We start from the raw sequence: 22,334 nt of genomic DNA, 5'->3' as shown, positions 1-22,334 counted from the left end.
ATCTTGCCTGCTTTAGTGAAGCACCTTTCTGGTCAGCAGTCCACTTATAAATTGTCAAAGGCATACGGTCTGCTCCAGGTGATCTGAAATTCTTGTCCTTGTACCTTTCATGAGGGAAGAGTGATGTTTCATGCTTCCTTCTCTAAACTGGACCATTGACTTCTTTATGGGCCATTCAGATTAAACCACTGGATGCTGTGGGGCATACATTTTTGTCCTTCAGGCAGCTGCACACTCTGTACATCAGGTGGCACATTGCAGTTACAGGCCTACCACAGCACATGAAGAAGCCATTTTCTGATTTGATCAGTATTAGTTCCTGAGGTAGGCCTTTAGTTTCAGCTGGTCCCAGGGCCTCCTGTGCACAATTCCACCTAATATGTTCCTGCCAAAAGTCCTGTGGAACGTATGCAAGGATGTGGCATACCTAATCCTGATCGCTCTAGATTAGACAACAAGAATGTGGTAGGCAAATTTGTGGACCTACTCTCGCAGTGAGGTGGCCCAGTCCTCCAACCCAACAATCCAACATTGCAACTCCATGCATGGATATTAAGAGGCTGTCAGTATATATATTTACTGTCAATTGAGCGGTGCTAACTTGAGTCCTTTTGCCACTGATGAAGTTGCAGGTGTCATTTTGGCTATAAGAATGTCTGCTATAAAATCTGTATGTGCAGTTTGCTGGAAAAAACGTCTAATGTTGTAAGTCAGAAGGATTTAGATCCATTTAAGTCACACCATTCTCGTGTTCTGCATTTCTGACTTTCTGTTGTGAGTCAGGCGGCTAGTAGTGGCTACAGCCCAGAACTACCTGGCTGCCATGTTAGGTTTCATATGTCTACCTGATCAGCTACCATTGTCTAGATACCCTTTAGTAGCATGTTTTCTGAAAGGTTTGCTGTTTCGTCCTTCTCTTTTGATTGTTTCTCAGTTGGATTTAAAGTTTGTGTTGACTTTCTAAGTGGTATCTCCATTTTGAGCTTGATGCACCGTTGTCCAGTTAAACTTCTTACTTTGAAGATTGTATTGTTTGCAATAAGTTCTACACATACGATCAGAGAACTTCTTTACCTCTCAGTAAGTCCACCTTTCACACTTTTTTTTTCCTTGACACGTGACCCTGCATATCTATCTAGCCTTCTTGCCTAGGGTGGTTTTAGCACTCCATGTAGCCCAGTGTATTATTCTTCTGACTTTCTTTCCTCCCAGTCACCACACCAAGGAGGAAGAGAGGCTTGATCCCAGATGTGTGGTTCCTAAAATACGCTAAACACATTCAATAGGACAGAATAGACAATCAGCTATTTGTGGGCTTTGCTGAAGCTAAACAATGCAAGGCGTTGACCAAAAACAACAAGCCGCAATGGGTCCATTTATGTATGAACATCTTCTATGAAATAGTACTGACTCCTCTAGGGCCATGGCTGCATCCACAATCTTCATGACAGGTGGTCCAGAAGCAGGCGTTTGCCATGCAATTACATGATTATCTGTGCATACGTTCCTAACTATTACAACCTCACTGGCCAAGCACTCATTGACGGATACTTTGCTACACCATTTTTATGGTTAATCATTCCCACATCTTGGAGGGTAATGCTTTCAGACTGTTCTTAAGATGAGAAATCTGCAGGAAGATGTATCACCCAGAAGTAAAAGTTACACGTTTTCAGTGGCTATATTTCTGGTGGATACATAATCTTCCTGCTAATTACCCACCCCCACCTCCTCCCTTAATGCGTCCAAACTGTACATAATATAATACAAAGGGATGCAGCCTATTTGTGCTGATATTATCTCTGTTGTTGATGTTTTGTCGCTTCCTCTGTGTGCCTTGCTAGGGCATGCAGAAAATATGCAGAAATATAAAGAACTGAGGTTAGTCTGCAGGTTGGGGCCTGTTACATGCCAGTAATGATCATATCCTGCACAGACCCATAGTCAAGAGTATATTTTTAGGGGACTCAGCTATGACCAAACGTTAAAACTGTGCACTATAGGTGCATTCTTTCCCAAACACAGTGCTTTTTTATTTGTGTGATTAGTTGTACTATTAAATATCAACTCCCAGAATATCATCTTACAAAAATATCGAAGACAGAATACCAAGAACAATGCGAATACAGGAAAGTATGGATTTAATATTCCTAACTCCACATCTAGGTACCTTGAAGATACATATATTGCGTAGGTACATGTATGTGAAATAAGGTTTAGAAAATCTATACTTACCTGTGGATATTTTGGCTTTGATAGTCTGTCCTCAGTATTCTATGCCATCAATATTCTGGCTTCGATATTCAGGGTGCACACCTTGTGATTCTATTTTAAGGAATATGTGGATTTTGTAAGGGACATATTTAAGCATACTCAGTCAACTTTCCACAATCCAACTTTGAATTGTATCAATTACATGGGATTCAAAGTTGAGGGGCGTAAAGTTGTAAATTCATCTGACTCACAACTTTGTGTATTTTGTAAACTGTTCAAGCTTTGTGAAATGCAATGTTTATGATTTTTTTAAAATCTGGCCTCATCTCAGAGCCCTCCCTCTCACACCTCTTTTGTGAGTTGATGGATGTCCAGACTCCACACTTAAAATGTTTTTGCTAGAGGATGTTCTGCCTGGGACCTTCTGCATTATGAGATCATCACACCTGCAAGGCCCACATTTACCTCAGGTAAAGCTAAGCAACTTAATCTGCTTTGTAAAATGTAGAGTTTCCTAATTCTGCCCAAGTTCATAAATGAAGTTGTAATTTAGCTCACCACTATTTTAAATTAAGGCCCGTATTTATACTTTTTTAGTGATGCATTTGCACAGCTTTTTGACGCAAAAGCAGCGCAAACGTACAAAATACATTTGTGTTTTGTAAGTTTGCGCCGCTTTTCGTAAAAAAATGACGCAAATGTGGCACTAAAAAGTATAAATATGGGCCTAACTTTTCAGAGAGCTTGGAACATACCCATCAAGGACATTTTGGGAAATTAGTGGCAAACAATATGTTTTACACTTTTTAGGGCTGCAACAATGGTGAAGACTACACGGAATGGAACCGGAGACTGCCTTATTAAAATGAACACTAGAAAGCTAAATTACCTCTGTAATAGAAGTTGGACTTCCCAGCAAGTGAGCTGTAATTCTGTGAGACTGTTCCAGCAAATGTAGGCATGGATGATATCCATTAAACGGAAAGGCGTCAGCACATCTCACCAAGAACATGTAATAACAAATAACAATAGGTGGCATCGTTAAGCCATTTGTAAAAAGCAATCTGAATCAAGTAACAGTGGTTAGACCTTAATAGGACTTCAAAGATTGCTCTGGAAGGTGATTTTTGGATCTAACACTAGGATCCTTTTTAGAAAATAATTGCAACATTGTGCATTGAATTCACATTGGGCTAGCTTACTGGCAAAAACATGATAAGCTATAAATTGTACTTAAAATCTCCAATCAACTTTTCTTCACGTTTATCTAGCTCTCATTTTGACTCTTGATGCTCTATTGTACTATCTTGCTTCTCTACTCAACTAATCTATCACCACTGCCTCTCACATTTTCCCCCGGTACCTGTTTCTGTTTACTGCTGCATCCTTCTATCTAACCCGTCCTGTCTCTCCTGCTCTCTTGCTCTTATTTCCTTCTCTCCTTCTCTCTATCTTCTCTGTACTTCTCAATATTTTCTCATCTCTCCTTAGCCCTCTTCTCCATAGACCATGTAAGGCAACTGAAACTTTCTCTTTGCTATTCATTGCCATGAGCAGCCAATGCTGCCTGTCTTTGGCGACTGTGTTTTTCGCTGGAGCTCAGTCCTTGAAGCCTAGCATCCTGGAAGGCCTTCTGGAACTGAAGAAGTCCCGTACAACCTTGCAACAAAGTAATTAATGCAATGTGGCCATCCGATCCCTGCAGCTCGTATTACATTCTTGTTTGACAGGACATCCAGAGGCATCGATGTGATGGGTTGTAAATGCTCACGGCAGAGGATAATCCATTGGCGTCCGCTGCTCTACCTTCACAGTCCAGTGGACTTCAACAGGTTGTCCACAGTACTTGAAAAGAAAATGTTTCTGGTAAAACACCAAAAACATTTTCTTTTCTAAAATCAAGAGTGGGGAAATGAGGAAAATGCTTTCTTCAAGTCTTGCGTGAAAGCAGACTACACTAATGGAATCTGCGTGGATCCACAAATACACAGTACTCCTACACTTCTCCCATTAACAATAGTATGCCACTTGTGTAGCTGGGCTATTGTCCGTGAAAGGAAAGGCCTCAAATGCAACAAGAAAATATCAAGATTTTGACTTGCAAATTTACCCCTTCTGACCATGTGTGTTGCTGTGGTACTTAGGGCAGGGCTCGGTCGCAACCCAGGGATACCTGGCAGGCCCAGATATTTCTGAAAATAAGGCACCTGGTGTAGTCCGGGGTGGTGTTGGTTGCAGGGATTCTAATACATTTTCTTACCCAGAGTGCCCAAATGTATGCTAAATCACCGATTTTCCACATATTTCTGTGAAGGTAAATTCCAGAATCTGCAAGAATCCATAAAATTCCTACCACCCTACATTTCCAAGCTTCTCTCAATAAAGATGGTACCCCAAGTATTAGGCACTTAGCACATTAATTACATAGCACCTCATAAGGGCCTTATTTACTATGACCATCAACTAGATAAAGATGTGGCAGAATTTCAAAGGCAATTATATAAAGATAAAGGGGAATTTAAAAGGTGTTAATACGTTTGTAAAATCCAGATTCATACTTCACATATTTGAGAGAACAATATATGAAAATCAGAAAATGTTGTTGATTGTGTGCAGAGATGTCTAGAGAGGTCAATTACAATATAAACACCTCCAGCCTCAGATACCCTGATTATGGTTTCCACAATATTTGGTTGAAGGAGATGACTCGTCAGCATGTTGATCCTGGCTGGGCTATTATCTCGATATTAAACCATTTGTGAATGACAGATAATCCATTATGGCAGCTCTTTGTGACATGACAGGTTATAATGGGTCATATTAGATTCACACTACTGCTAGTTAAGGTACTTGCAGCCCTCTGCAGCAGACACATTAACCTAACAAACTATCTCGCTCCTACAAAAAAAATAAGGATATCTAGATTAGATACATTATCCCACTGGGCTACATTTCACAAGAGGCCAGTGCTCCAAGAACGGTTGTAGGCTGGAGCAATGTCAGTCAAATGTAAGTCATTCGTGACTTGTGATTATTCTGCCCCAGCCAGTTAGCTAATCAAAGCACTGCCCTATATGGGAATCAGGAGATTTCCTGATTGGCTAGTAGGTTTAGATAGTGACAACCACTTATGTAACCGGAATAGGAAAGGTCATGAAAGTTGCTGGCTTTAAAACAACATGACTCAATGTCCTGCACAATTGTGCAATCTTTTCACATAGCAAATTCTTCTTTGGCATACCATGTGTGAAAGGTGAGAATAACGTTCAGCTAATGCCCACTGAATTCTTGGCCTTGCTGTGTGAATGCAAACAAGTGTTGGTATCAACTTTCACATCAGCTCTTCACACAACACACTGGTATTTCTCAGGGTTCCATCACCCCACCTCTGTTATTTAACATCTACCAAACACCCTTACCAAAACTGATAAAATCATTCAACCTTGCCTGTTACATTTATGCAAATGACACCCAAACTTTTAAAAATGGTTGACCTAGAAGACCGCCACAATTTAAAACTTGATGATTGCGTTTGGGCTATAAATACATGGATGATGAATAACCATCTAAAGCTCAATTCTGCAAAGACAGAGATTATGGTCTATGACAAAAATACCAGCCTGTCGCCATATGGCCTATGGAACATGAGACCCGCCCCCCCCACCCCCCAACAATATCCAGAGTAGTCACAAACCCAGGGGTAACAATGGATTCAGACATAGACTTGATACCACATGTTAACTTTTCAAAGCTCCCCTTCTATGCAATGAAGACACTGCATCATATTTTCCCATACCATGGATACCAACAAAAGCCATTCTCACTCATAATCTCCATGCTTGGCTGTGTCACCTGCATACATCATTCGCAAAATATAACTCATCGAAAATGCTGCTGCAAGAGAACACATCACTCCAGTCTCGCAATTCCTCCACTGGCTATCTATAGATAGAAGAACAATGATCAAGGTACTTTGCATTGTCCACAAAGCCTCCCAAGGAAAAGGACCGCTACACAATACAAACAAAATAGGATACTGCTCTACGAATACCACTTTACCATAACAAATCCACAGGACACACTGCTATCTCAGTATGGGTCACCAAGCTCTGGAACTCATAATCTGACAACATTCACAGCATCCAGGAGTATGTACACTTCAGAAGACAGTCGAAAACATGACTTTTACACCACCGCTCATCCAAACCACAGAACCTAGAAACACAGCCCCACCCTCATTTTCAATCGTCAGTTTAAAATCCACAGACAGGAAATAACCTAAACAGCAAACTAATTTTGATATGTAAGTAAGCTAAAAAGGGGTAACCTGTGGCTCACTGTGAATTATATAGCTATGTCGTCTACTAATATTATAATCGTAACACTCAAACAGTAGCAAATTACGTATCTGCTACAAGGGTTTACATCACCAATACTTTGCAGTCAATAAGCCAGCCATTACCAAATGAACAGGCATGCAAAAAACTGAACAAGTTTGTTACAATCTGCTTGTCAGTCAGAGGACTAGTCTACCACTGCAGGTCCAAAATATCTATACATTATGCTCGCTTCTTTACATCTCACAATGACACTCAGATATGGGATGATAGTGACAATACCCATCCCAGCAGATATGGACCTGGATAAATGGACCTGCACAGAGGTTCCAAGCTGCCAGGATATTGAAAAACCATATAATGCTCATGTGTGTCTCTCATACCTCATCATATACCACACCGCTACTAGCTGCGTTCCGTAACATGATAACCACACCTCACTAGTCATCACGCATGACATGGAAACACTTCCCATATAGGATTACAAAACAAAGACAACACTTTTCCAACCACACACTCTTTATGTTGTAGTTTGCTACCCATTTAGATAAGTGCTTCAGTGCCCCACATAGGGGTAGTAAGTGTTATGCAAATGCTGCAGTAAAGTACAGGACAACACAATATTTATAATTTGTGCATCATCATGCTTTGTTTTGATCCTATTAAAATCTTTGTTTCCATTACACTTTGGAATTTCAAAACAAAAGCTGCTTCATTTATCCTTTCTTAGTTGCTGATATATTTGAAAATATTTGTACTGTTCATTTACTATTGCCTAAATTTTGATGTGTATTAAAAATGCTCATCCCACATATTTCTTTTTGCACTCCCTGTACACCAGTGAGATTGTCACATAGTTACCTTTACAATGTTCTCTCACTTTGTGGTCCAAGAAAGAAAAGGAAACGTCTCCATGTTAAAAGAATAAGAGGCAATTTGCCAGAAAAAAAATGTAGAAGTGTTTTTATTGCACATTCAAGTTCTGAATTCCAACATGGTTATTTTGATGATATTATACACATTCAGATCTGAATTGAGGTTCTTTAAATATAAATGAAATTTTCAATAAATGCTGTGTCAGTTGCCTGGGTCATTTGAGGGGGGGGGGGGGTAATATTGGCTTGCCTGTCCCTCAAATTACCATTTGTAGTTACAACCCTAATCCGATGTCAGGCATGCTGTAATGTTGGAATCAAGGCACCTTAGCTAGTCTTGAAATTATGTGGTATCTCTAGGGCACAAGGAGGCAGAGGCCCATGTTCTGTATTCAGGGTGACCTAGGCAGTCCAACAAGTACTAACCTTGCTTACCCACAAAGGGGCACATTGTTTCATTCGTATACCACTCAGGTATTGTTAGCAAAATATCAATATACAAAAATAGTGTGAAGGTAAGAATGCATAGGTGATTATAGATTTACTATACTTAACTCCACATTTAAGTGCTTTGATGAACTATGACTATATATATATATATCTCCCAAACACGAAAAGCCTCTCCTCTTACTTTTCATGTATTCCTTGTATTGCTGTTATCATGCTGGGCAGCAACTGTAAAAGCAAGTGGATTATCAAGTAATGGATACCTAATGCACATAAGAACATTTGTATGGTGAACTGAAGTGCATGTGACGCTATTGCACCTATATGGAAATTAAGCGCTCCAGCTCGGCAAGTTATTTATATGGAACTGTGCATTATGGGATTTGGAGTTTGGTTATTGAAGTCACATGAATGTGTATTTAAAAAGCACTGGCTCACTCACACCTGCTGTTACTTACCTGTGAACAAGGCATGATGTTGCCGAAACGCGTCAGGATTTTTTGTCTTGCTGCTCAGAAATGCTATTAAATGCTTGGATTTTAACATGGACTGGTGCCTGGGCTTTTCGTGTTTGGGAGATATTTTCTGTGGGATACTTCGCCCCAGTAACCCAGGCCGCCCTGCAGGGCCTGTGGCCCCTTACGGAGCAGGAGGTGACAATGATATATATATACATTTGAGGTGAGCAAATTTAGAGTGTCGCTGGTGTTGCAGGGGGATCCTTACTAGAGCAGCTCTCCACCTAAAATTGGGAACTTCCCATAGTTCTCCTTTGTTTTTTGCATATATATATATATATATATATGTTCGATGGCATGTGTAGCTGCAGATACACATGCTGTGCATATTCTGCCATCTAGTGTTGGGCTCGGAGTGTTACAAGTTGTTTTTCTTCGAAGAAGTATTTTCGAGTCACAGGATCGAGTGACTCCTCCTCTTCGGCTCCATTGCGCATAGACATCGACTCCATGTTAGATTGTTTTCTTTCCGCCATCGGGTTCGGACGTGTTTCTTTTCGCTCCAATAGTTCGAGTCAGAAAAGATCTATAACTCGTTAAATTTAGTCTGTATTGTTTCGATCGCGTAACATCTCTCGTCGACACTTCGGTACGTCAGATCAACCTTCTTTACTCGCCCTTCGGGGCGCCCGCGCCCAACTCGGGCCTTGTCGGGCCGACCGCGTGGAAGCCTCATGGACCGGACCCCATTCCGCTTTTGTCCTCAGTGCCACGCCAAATTTCCATATCCAGACCAACATCTCGTCTGTAATCTCTGACTCCCCAGACCGTTGAGAGGAAAACTGTGAGGCCTGCAGATCCTTCCGCTTGAAGAAAACTCTCTGAGACAGAAGAGCACGAAGACTGGAGATGGCGTCAAAGAGCACAGAACGTCTCGACGTTGAGGAAGAGGAGATCGTGCACACCGCAGCCTCCATCCGACGGTCTGACTCCGCGCAGGAGTCCGAGGAGGGCAGACTGGTCACGGCAGGACAGCAAGTGAGTATGCCTGCCCCTGTCCCACCCAAACCCAAACATAAGGCCTTGGGAATGCCACTGCTGGAAGGCCATGGCTCGACTCGTAAAAGGACCTTTGGTGAACAACCAGCAACTTCGGCACCGAAAAAGGCCATGCCACTGAAGCCTTCGGACTCGAGCCGAAGCACTGGCTCCGAAACTAGCAAACATCGAACCTTCGAGTCGAAACTTCGAAAATCGCTCTCGGAGCCGAGGCCAACATCCACTCCCAGCCTTTCGATCCCGAAAAAAACATCTTCGGAGCCGAAAAGGCCAGTTTATACGGAGGAACATGGACTTTCCAAAGTATTTAAAGCAACCCATAGATTTTCGGAGGAACACAGACAAGTGGAGGACATTGATGAAAGGCAAGCCAGAATTCACATTCACAAGGACACTGGCAAGATCAAAACTGCACCTCCTCTGAAGCCTAAGAGGAAGCTGGCCTTTCAGGAACAATTGGACACTGCTCAGCAACCAGCTTAAGTGCCAAAGCCTAAACAAAAATCTCCACCGCCACAATTTTCACCTCCACAGTCTCCTCCTCATTCTCTTCACCTGCTTGTCTCTCCACCTACTACTCCCAGACCTGCACAGTCCCCTGCACATTCTTTCGATTTACAACAAGACAATGTGGATCCATGGGATCTCTATGATCCAGATCAGCCCAGACTGCTATCCCTCCAAACCATCACCACCGGAAGATAGCACCGGATACACTCAAGTTCTGGCTAGGGCGGCATCCTACCACAATGTCACCATGCACACCGAGCCCTTAGAGGATGATTTTCTTAACACATTATCCTCCACACACACTACCTACCAGTCCCTTCCCATGTTTTCAATCATGTTAAAGCATGCACACCAGATATTTCAAGAGCCAGTCAAAGCCAGGATAATTACTCACAGAGTGGGGAAAAAGTATAAACGACCTCCCTCTGATTCGGCATTCATTACACAACAACTGCCTCCTGATTCTGTAGTTGGAAGCGCGGCCAGAAAGAGAGCCAACTCCCAGTCATCTGGTGATGCACCACCACCAGACAAGGAGAGCAGAAAATTTGATGCTGCTGGCAAAAGGGTAGCATCGCAGGCAGCCATCCAATGGAGGATAGCCAACTCCCAAGCACAATTGGCTAGGTATGATAGGGCCCACTGGGACGAAATGAAGGATATCATACAACATCTCCCCAAAGACCAACAAAAAAGGGCACAAAAAATAGTCGAGGAATTGCAGGCTGTTACCAATAACCAAATTAGATCAGCCCTAGATTCAGCAGACACAGCAGCTAGGACAAATAATGCTGCTGTTACTATACGGAGAGATGCATGGCTCCGGTCGTCAGGGTTTAAGCCTGAAATTCAACAGGCAGTCCTTAATATGCTGTTCAATCAAAAACAGCTTTTTGGCCCTGAAGTAGATACGGCTATTGAGAAAATGAAAAAAGACTCAGACACCGCTAAGGCCAGGGGTGCTTTGTATATGATACAATACAGGGGATCCTTTCGGAAACCTTAATACAGAGGTGGTTTTAGAGCATAAACACCTGAGGCATCCACCTCACAATCAAAGTCAACCTACCAACCTCAATACCAACGAGGTGGGTTTAAAGGTAATTACAAAGGCCAATTCCCTAGAGGTAGAGGAAAATATCAGCCAACAAAACAAGCCTCACAGCCAAAACAGTGACTTACTCCATCTCTTCCCAACTCACACCTCACCTGTGGGGGGAAGACTGCAAAGGTTCCACAACAATTGGCTACCCATTACAACCGACAACTGGGTATTATCTATTATCCGCAATGGTTATTGCATAGAATTAACACAAATTCCTCCAAATATACCTCCAAAACCACACAATCTCTCCTCCCAACATATCTCAATGTTGCAAGAAGAAGTGAAATCGCTATTACTCAAACAAGCCATAGAGCTTGTACCACAAGATCAGATAGGAACAGGGGTTTACTTACTGTACTTCCTTATTCCCAAAAAAGACGGAACCTTAAGACCAATATTAGATCTCAGAACTCTCAATCTTTACATCCTGTCAGAACACTTTCACATGGTAACATTACAGGATGTGGTCCCACTGCTACAGCAGCAAGATTTCATTGGCAACATTAGACCTCAAGGATTCATATTTTCACATACCCATCCATCCAGCACACAGAAAATATCTCAGGTTTGTAATTCAGGGAAAACATTACCAGTTCAAAGTGTTACCCTTCGGGATAACAACAGCTCCCAGAGTATTTACAAAATGATTGGCAGTAGTAGCTGCTTACCTAAGAAGACAACACATTCATGTCTTCGCATATCTCGACGATTGGTTAATAAAATCCAACAGTCATACACAGTGTCAAAACCATACACATTATGTAATACAAACCCTACACACCCTGGGGTTTTCCATAAACTACCAAAAATCCCACCTACAGCCTGCGCAAATTCAACGGTATTTAGGAGCCACACTAAATACACAAATAGCACTTGCAAGCCCAAGTCCACAAAGAGTGCAAGCATTTTACAATGTATTAGCACAAATTCAGCCAGGCCAACAGTACACGGTCAAATTCGTAATGAAACTGTTGGGCATGATGGCAACATGCATCGCCATGGTCCCAAATGCAAGATTAAACATGCAGCCTTTACAACAGTGCATTGCACAGCAATGGTCCCAGGCACAGGGTCATCTCCAAGATCTAGTGTTGATAGACCGCCAAACACGCATATCACTTCAGTGGTGGAATTCAACAAATCTAAACAAAGGTCGGTCTTTTCAAGACCCTGTGCCTCACACCATACTTACGACAGATGCATCAATGATTGGATGGGGGCGCACCTCAACAATCACAACAATCAAGGACAATGGGACACCAAACACAAACAATTTCACATAAATCCCCTAGAATTGCTAGCCGTATTCCTACCACTCAGAGCTTTTCAGCCACTTCTCACTCACAAGAACATCCTTATCAAAACAGACAACATGACAACAATGTATTACCTAAACAAACAAGGAGGAACCCATTCATCTCAACTGTCCCTCCTAGCACAAACGTTGTGGCATTGGGCAATCCACAACAACATTCACCTGGTAGCACAATACATCCAGGAATACACAACCAATTGGCAGATGTTCTCAGCTGAGATCATCAACAAACACACGAGTGGGAAATTCATCCCCAAGTGCTTCAGACATATTTTCACCACTGGGGAACGCAAGACATAGACCTATTCGCCACCAGCGAAAACGCTAACTGCCAAAACTTCGCAATCAGGTACCCACATCCACTATCCAAGGGCAATGCTCTATGGATGAACTGGTCAGGGATATTTGCTTACGCTTTTCCCCCTCTCCCACTCATTCCATTTCTAGTCAACAAACTGCATCAAAACAAACTCAAACTCATACTTATAGCACCAACATGGGCACATCAACCCTGGTACATGACACTGTTAGATCTGTCAGTGGTACCACATATCAAACTTCCCAACAGACCAGATCTGTTAACGCAAAACAAACAACAGATCAGGCATCCAGATCCCAAAATACTCAATCTAGCGATTTGGCTCCTGAAGTCATTGAGTTTGGATACCTACAACTACCAACTGAATGTATGGAGTAACTAAACAGGCAAGAAAACCCACTACCAGGCAGTGTTATGCAAACAAATGGAAAAAGTTTGTGTATTACTGTCAATCTAAACAAATTGCCCCTCTTTCAGCGTCAATACAAGACATTGTAAGTTATTTGCTTCATTTACAAAAGGCAAATCTAGCCTTTTCGTCCATTAAAATACATCTCACTGCAATCTCTGCGTATTTGCAAAATATACAACACAGCTCTTTATTTAGAGTCCCTGTTATCAAAGCCTTCATGGAAGGATTAAAACGCATCATTCCACCTAGAACACCTCCAGTGCCTTTGTGGAATCTAAACATAGTACTCACACGACTCATGGGTCCACCATTTGAACCTATGCATTCATGTCAAATTCAATACCTAACATGGAAAGTTGCCTTCCTAGTTGCAATTACTTCATTAAGAAGAGTTAGTGAAATCCAAGCTTTCACTATTCAAGAACCGTTCATACAAGTACATAAACATAAAATTGTACTTCGAATATACCCAAAATTTCTCCCAAAGGTGATATCACCGTTTCATATCAATCAAACAGTGAAACTACCAGTCTTCTTCCCACAGCCAGACTCTATAGCGGAAAGAGCCCTGCATACATTAGACATTAAAAGAGCTCTAATGTATTACATAGATAGAACTAAATCATTTAGGAAAACCAAACAATTATTTGTGGCGTTCCAAAAACCACATACTGGTAACCCTATCTCAAAGCAAGGGCTAGCTAGATGGATAGTAAAATGCATCCAAACATGTTACCTCAAAGCTAAAAGGCAGCTGTTAGTTACACCTAAAGCACATTCCACACAGAAAGAAGGCCAAATAAACGGTTGTATTTCAACTCTCTGGAGTGATGAAGATTTGTCTATCGACGCTCGGGGTGCTGAGATTTTAGGCCCTGAACGCTGTTGATGTTCCGTTTTGATATATATATATATATATATATATGAAAGAAAAGATGTCCTGATCTGCGTGTTACGGCGCACTTAATTCTCCGGTGGTGCTGGTTTGAGGCAGGACAACCATATTTTCAAAAAACAAGATTCTCTTTCTGTTTTAGCAAGAGAAAACCGCACTCTGTTGTTGTGCCAAAAATACCTTAACTTTTAATACATTAGTGAGATCATAAACAAACAAACAGGAATCCCCTGACGCGTTTCGGTCTCACCAGACCTATATTCAATTTGCATGGACATCTCTTTTCATTATACTCTATCACTCCTACTTTACCCTCTGCGGGAAAACAATCTAACATGGAGTCGATGCCCATGCACAATGGAGCCGAAGAGGAGGAGTCACTCGATCCCATGACTCGAAAATACTTCTTCGAAGAAAAACAACTTGTAACACTCCGAGACCAACACTAGGTGGCAGAATATGCATAGCATGTGAATCTGCAGCAGAACATGCCACGAACAGATGTACACTGGGTAAGTGACGTTTTCAATATATATATATATATATATATACATATATATATATAGAGAGAGAGAGAGAGAGAGAGATTCAAGTTGTGTGGATAGATAATATGAATATGAAGTTGATATATATATATATATATATATATATATATATATAGAGAGAGAGAGAGAGAGAGAGAGAGATTCAAGTTGTGTGGATAGATAATATGAATAGGAAGTTAAGAATGGTAAATCTATTCTTCCCTACATATCCTTAACTTCACAATATTTTAGTATATCAATATTTGTGTCTATGACTTTCTGTCCTACAACTATTCCATCAACATGGGCATGAGGATGGCAAACCTCAACCGAAACATGGTAAAGTGGCCTCTGATGAAAGCATCATGTCTCTATCTAACAGTAGTAGGAAGGGAGGCCAAAACGTCAACTGCCCCTAGCTATCTGCTACACCTTTTGCTTAGTTTTCAAATAGAATACTGCTTCTAATTTTATAACACATAATCTTTCCTTTTCTCCTGGTTTGCTTGATCATAACCTGGCTTTTTACGAGTGTCCTGCTGCAAGAGTCCTCATAAGAAAGGCATTATAATGGACACCATATTGCTCAATGATGTGAATTCTCCTAAGTCAACAGGAGATGACTTTGACAATGATGCTCCCAAATCACACCAGGGCTCCTTTCCGAACCTAGGACAGTCAGACTCCTAATTGTAAGACTCTTGCTGCATTTACGTTCCACCACCAGTCTACACCAAGCATCTCCAATGAGTAGCTTTTGAGCTACTGGTAGCTCTCCAGCTACTTATATGTAGCTCTCCTGCAGCCCAGCCTATTCAAATTGTTTTTGTTTGGTTGAATCAATGTTTGTGTATCAAAATTTAAAGTGCATATTTGAAATGAAAATGTGTGTATTTTCAGAATTTATAAGCGGATGTTTGATGAAAAATGATTGAATTGATTTCCAAAATAAATTTAAAGCTGATATTTGGGTGATAACTTATGTGGTATTGGGGAGATCTGTTACTAATGTTATTACCTTGGTACCTGGGGCGTTACAGCTGTGGCTTTTGTGAATTACTCACGTAGAGGCATTCCACATCGATAAATCCTTTTTTACCTTATTGCTGGCAACTATGTCTTATGAGTTGAAGTGATCACTGCGTGTACTTTGCATATGGTTACCACTAATGTACTCTTGTCTGTTGTGGTCACAATTAAAACACATGTAATACTGGTAGCTCGGGTGGTTTTCATTCAATATAAGTAGCTCTTATTACAGAAAAGGTTGGACACCTCTGCTTAACACTATATTCACATACAATTAGTGACAAAAGAGTCTTTAAAGGATTAGGAGAAAGGAGGTTTTGTGTTTAGCAGGCACCCTCCATATCATCGCAGACTAGATCTAACACGGACTAAGCTGGGGAGGCAGCAGAGGCAGCCTGAACGCTAACCCACGCCACAGTATCTGAGAAAGTGACCCAAGGTGCATCACGTTTTAGTGAGTCCTTTTTAAGCTGCGTTGTATGTGAGTAGAAGCCTAGGAGTCGTCTATAGCACTCCAGGCTTGCAGTGCGTTGAAACCTCAAATGCCCCTGGAGGTGTGTCTGAAATACTTTCAGTCCAACGAGCCAGAAATCCAAACACTAGTCTCATGGTATGACCATTGTAGTCATGTTCTAAAATGGCTTGGCCTTGCTCTATTGATGTCTCATGTGAAAATCTCCTTCTTCCGTCCATCTGGTCTTTTCCCTCGCCTGTGGTTACCCTGGTGGTCTTCAGGTCTCCTGGAATGCTGATTACATCTTGGCTGTCTCGTTCAATCTGACAGACACCCACTACACCAGCAGATGTTTAGAGCTTTATGAAAAGGTACGAAGATAGTGAAATTCCATTTCTGTACTGCTAATTTTATCTGGAAAACTCCAAGTATACCTCAGTCCTGAAATAATCACCTGTTGGAGTTGTCTAGTACTTGTTGCAATAACAGGCTGTGGGGAAAACGTTGAGGGTTATGGAAAACAGCATATTGAATCTCCTTTGTCGGGGCAATCATAGCGTGGTAGAGGACGAGGTGTTATTTAATTAAATTGAACTGTTTTCATTTGGCCTATAACAGAGATTGGAAAATTTTCAATGCAAAATCATGTTTGTGAGAGGGGATACGTTTCTTTTCTTTTCAGTGCCGCATACAGAAAATGAAGATCATTTCATTTAAGGATCCATGTGTTCCCAACCCCCTTACCTTCCACCACATAGGACCAGATAAACATGTTTTCAGCCTTATTTTTTTACCTTAATAAATGCAAGACACCAGATCCACGAAAGAAAAGTGAATCAAACAAAATTAGATAAGTTGAGATCTGCTTAACCTCCTCCATGGGCTAGTCAAAGCAATCTGAAAAGAAGCAAAATCTGCAACATCTAAGACAATTTTTTTTTTTTAATTGATCTTACTTATGTCTGGCCCATCTCGGTTTGTTTGATGAGCCAGTATAGTCCTTCTGCAGCCTCAGTCACTTTTAGTCTTCTTTCTATTGCTACGGCCTTTCACGTTTTTTAGTTCGAGCCTACAAGCAGCGTCATCTGTCTGGTTTCCAAAGAGATATGATGTCTTGCCAAGAACATACAGTGGCTTGCAGCTTGCCCATTGCTTACTATTGGTTGGCTTTACTATTGGGTAGCTTTCTCTTGGTTTGCTCTCTTTTGGTTGGCTATCCTTGTTCCAGGTGTCCATCTTGTGTTTGTCCCTCCCATGGAGAATAGTCTCTTTATCATTTCTTTCACTGATATGCCTCTGTACTTTCTCTGCTTGATTTTAGGGAACTACTGTTTTTTTTGTTTAGGCACTCCATGAGAGTGCATGTCTTTTCCAGCTATCTCACTTGTGTGTTTATCTCCCCCCCCTCACTCTCGCTTGACTTTATGCATCCCTCCCTCCACCCACACTCTTGTTGCTCTTTCTCACCTGTGTGTGTCTGTCCCCAGCCCACCACCAGCGTTCGACTTTGCTGTCTTTCACCTGTGTTTTCTACCTCTTGTTGTTTGTCTCCGCACCCACTGTATTGCTTCTCCTCTCACCTATTGTGTTGCTTCCCCCTCCACAGGGCTCCACCCCACCTACTCTCCAACCAGCACATCCATTCAGTTTTTTTATTTAAAAAAAAATTGCTACGTTTTTAAACAACACTTTCGTGTGTCTATTTTTTTTTATTTGCCATCCTCCTTGGATGGGCAAGTAAACAAAAGTGTCCTTTTTTTGGCACGCGCATGTGTGCTGAATGCATGCGCACGCCCACAAAGTAACGTGGCGGTCACCTCATTTCTTTTTTCATCTTTTTAGCCATACTGCGCAGCAGCCATGGTTCTGTACAGCATTATTAAACAAGCATTTGCAATGCAACGGGTCTCGCGTTTGCTTGTGTTAGAGGTAATAGCATTGCAAACTCCTAACCGGACTTTTCTTGCAACATAAACCATGTAGGTAACCGGAAAAAGTGCAATTAACTGTGTAACAGGGTAGATATTACGCAAAGCGCTCGACTTCTGCCAAGCGAGATCGCGTTGCGAAAATAGAGAAAAAGTAGTCCACAAACCGAATGGAAAACAGCGAGCCTCGCATGTTTTCTTTACTTGGTCGATGCGCTCGAGGAGGGCTAACCACCGGAAAAGGCATGACGTATGCATGCCTTCGACTAATGAAATCAAGCAGATTCTAACAGGCAAGCCCACGAACCAATGAAATACACTCACGTCACGTGGACAGGGCTCCGAGCCCTTATTAATCCCTAAAGCGTCTTGCTAGCAAAATGCATGTGCAAGCACATGCGACGCAGTCTCGACCCTAAAAACATTAGCCAAGCCAATAGGTCTTAAAGGTGAGACCTATAGGCTTTGCCAGTGCTTTTTGGTTTTAAAAATCTGGTCAGCCAGTGATGTAATTAGTGCTGGCAGGGAGTGTGGTGTCCCTTCTACTACCACTCACATTTTGGTGAACTGGGTCGAAGTTTGCCTCCCGCTGCAGCCTATTCCCTCCCATCGAAGGATCAGAGATATTGGCCAAACATACTCACTGAAGCTGGCTGAACAGGATACATGACATCTATCCACGGGATAGAAAGAAGCAGAAGGAACAGCTGCAGGATTTTTCCATGGACCTCTTTTCTCATTTAGGAGTCGCAGCTGCGACCCCTGGCTTGCCCCTTGCCACCCCTGGCACTGCCTGTGCGACCCTTGGCCTCACAGGTGGCAAGATCAGTGCATGAAAGTGAAGTGCAGCTCCTCCTAATGTTTTCGGTTGGGGCTCCACTTTACTGCTTTTCTGTGAAATTTTTATTACGCAAATAGTAAATTATATTAATCAGTAATAGCGTAGTAAATGGTAGAATACAGTTAAATGGAATATGACCTTGTCCAGCAGCCTAGATAAGTAAAAAGTGATTTTAGATGTATGTTATATGCGTAAGTGCGGTTGAGAGTGTGTGGCAGACAGTGTGTGAAAGATCAAATGGCGTGTGATGTCACTTCCGCTACCCTTGTCATTCTGGTGACTTGACGCCCGTGATTTTAATTACCCAGGCTAGATATGAAACGTAGTATTTATCTTCGCCAACAAACTCTTTACTCCGATGTGTATACGCAGAACGTACGCGTCTTGCTTTCTAACCTACCTGTGCACCAAAAGAAATACCGTATCTAAGCCTTGTTCCAACGTATACTGGTTCAAACACTTAAAACTAATTATCACCAGTGCTTTAAGTGGGCCGTTACTGTCCGGTACGGAGTACCGGCACTTTTATATTTTTAGAGGGAGCGTACCTACACTTCTCAAGAAAAACATAATACTTACAATTGGAGAGTACCGGCACTTCTCAGAAATTAAATTTTTCCATTTCAAGCACTAATTATCACAGCTTGCACAAAACCCCCGTAATGAGGTTGTGTCTGTCACCCAAAACGTACACGCGGCCCCCTGGTGACGGCTGTAATGTGAGAGTATTTTGCTGCGCTTATGTCTATGGAAACCACCTCCGTCTGGAATGCGAGGCCTGTGCTCGGCGGACCTGCGCCCCCTGGTTTGCACGTAGGCGGTGAGCAACCATCATGGACGGTACCGAAGGGGGTATTCGTATGAAAGGAGCACTCCTGCGGTACTCTCTCGGGTACTTTTACATCTGAAGGCAGTGTAACCTTCAGAGGACATTCCCATGCTGGTAGCACAAATGCAGCGCCCTCTGCACCAATGCGCTTTTACTAAAAGGGAGTTGGGCATTACGGGCGCCTCACGGACACGTAAGAGTGCGTGAAGAGAACCCTGGTAGAGCTTCCTGGGCTTGTTCATGTTTTCTTTAATCGGCCCAAGGGTTAGTAATTGGGGAGTCTTCGTTGCAGATTGACAATATGTAATGTCGAAACTCTACTCTCACGCGCTTCTTTTTGGCTCAGTTTTCTGAGGTTAAATAGCTGGGATTTCGAGGTCGCTGAGGGAACTTGTTAATTAGCATTGTCCTGGCACTTGCAGGCCTCTGTTCCTCACTCTCAGCTCTCCTTCAGCCAGGGCCCCGTAAACGGAGTAGCCGCGCTCACTCCCCGGGGAGCCCAGGTAGACGGATTCCGGTGGTTCTACCTATAACCCTGGTGCAGGGACCTAGCTATCATTCCTGCCGGGCAGGCGTCCGGTGCAGCCCAATTATTGTTGCGGTTACACCCCGCAGCGGAGCTATTTTCCTTGCTCGCATCAGGGCCCACGGTATCCTTTCGATGACAATGTCGTGGTGCTGCTCTCATTGTGGTCACAAGACATCTCCTGTCCCTTCACCATGCCCCAGGGCCAAGAGCCTCGTGACCCCACATTTGTACTTCACCTGTCCCACATCTCCTCTTTCTGGCCACATCCTTGCCCCAGCCTGCTCCCATGGCCTCACGGACAGTGGCACAGCTGTCAGGAGAACGAGGGCAGCCAACAACAAGGGAGCGGGTCACTTTCAGGCCCGTCTGCAAAATAGACATGTAATTATGCTTCAGCTGCCCAAACATACATCACTTAAGGAATGCTGCGGAAGCGACAGGGTAATGTTACTGTATGCTCTCAGGGCTTGGTCTCTAGCAGGCACCAAAGTAACCTTGTGCTATTTACGTCAGCAAGCATGTTTTTTGTCTGGATTGTAAAACAGTATTTAAATTCCACGAACTTTTAAAATCAACTGTGACGACAAACCATGACTTTTCTCTCGTTTGAAAACTATTGATGCGTTTATATGGTTGATTTGTTCACCCTGAATAAACTATATTAATAAAATAGATTCTATAAATGCACTAGTCAAATATGCATTTAAAGCACCACCTTGAAGTACATCTTTTATAACGACCATTAGATGAGGTCATGGGACGGTCTTTATAACCTTCAAGGTTTTGAGCAATGTTACTGATGTGATATGATGAAAAATGCACCCTTTGCCAGAAAATGTGCTCATCTCCTGTGCACAGGCTCCCAGCCACTTGACGGTCACTGGCACATTTTACGATTTGCCTCATCTTTGCATTACTGGATCCACCCTAGCTGTGGCTCACCTGCTCCTTGTTTCCATAGCAATGTGCTCAATTTCTGTAGGATTCTCGGTCATCCCTTCATCTCTGCCTCGTTGCATTCTGCATCAAGCCCCGTTTCGTCGCTGACACTGCCTTTGGCGTTACCATGGTCTGGATGCCCCTCGTTCTTGGATGATCTATTTTCCCAGGGCCCACACTTGGTTCACTTGGGCTGCCCTTCTACTCAGGTCAGCTTTATTTGTGGGCTGCCCCCTGTAATCAAGGCCATGCCTCTGGTGCTACACCCAGCATGCTTGGTATAATGGCCTACTGGCAGTCCATCGTTACTGTCTACTGCTCCTCCCACCCCCTACAGCCAAGGTAGGTCAAACCAGAGTGAACTCACAGCAGTGGATGCATCTATGGGGCGATCCACACTGTTTCTTCACCCTATACAGATTATGACACATATATTTGCTTCATTGTCCCACGGAGAATGTCCCATCCTTTGTGGCACCAATTCCAACCTTCCCAGAGTGCTCTCAACTCAAACACCAACCAACTGGCTGTTTTGTTTTCAAATATCTCTTATAATTTAGTTTCTATTTCAAAAGTTTCGATGATGTTACAATTGAATTGAACATTTTATTGTGTATTATTAGTGAAAATCATTACAAAAAAATAAACAAAAGTACACATTGCTTAAAAGCACAGCAGCATTATCCGATTATTACATATTTACATTTTATACCTTATCCTTACTGTAAAAAAAGTAAAAACTAATTATTAAGCTGCAACACTGGGGTGCGAAAAAGTACATAAACATTGAACTGGAAGCTAATTATGCAAGTGTTCAGGTGTTCCATAAATCTGTTACGTTGGTTGTACTGAATGGGTCATTTAACTGTGAGGTCTCGGCTAGACAGCGCATGCACTGTCGCAAAGATACATGTTTTCAATTCAGTGAGCTAAAGCCCAACCACAGGCTTATGGTTTGTTTGCTTCAATGTCACTCAGTAATCCTTCATTTTTTCGTTTGTCCCTGGCATTCATGTGTCATGCCTCTTCCTGTGTTTGGCCCTCCCCTTGAGCATGGGCCAAGAACTTGTGTCCATCCACTGCTCCCGTTTTTGGAACTACTTTTTAGCTGTGTTAGGCACTCCATATGAGTGCTTTTGTTTTCATGCCCTCTGTCCCCGCACACCCCACCTCTATTTGTGCTGCTTCGTTCCTTATCCCACCCGCCCCACATGCCTGTTGCTTCATTCCTTCTCCCAGCTGCCCCCATACTGATAGCATTCATGCACGGAGGATGTGGCTGAATGGTTTGTGCAGTTAATGTGCGCTATTAACT

The sequence above is a fragment of the Pleurodeles waltl genome, chromosome 2_2 (assembly GCF_031143425.1).
Source record: "Pleurodeles waltl isolate 20211129_DDA chromosome 2_2, aPleWal1.hap1.20221129, whole genome shotgun sequence".
In the NCBI taxonomy this organism is placed as follows: Eukaryota; Metazoa; Chordata; class Amphibia; order Caudata; family Salamandridae; genus Pleurodeles; species Pleurodeles waltl.
The sequence above is the reverse complement of the archived record's forward strand: the minus strand, read 5'-3'. Positions refer to the sequence as shown.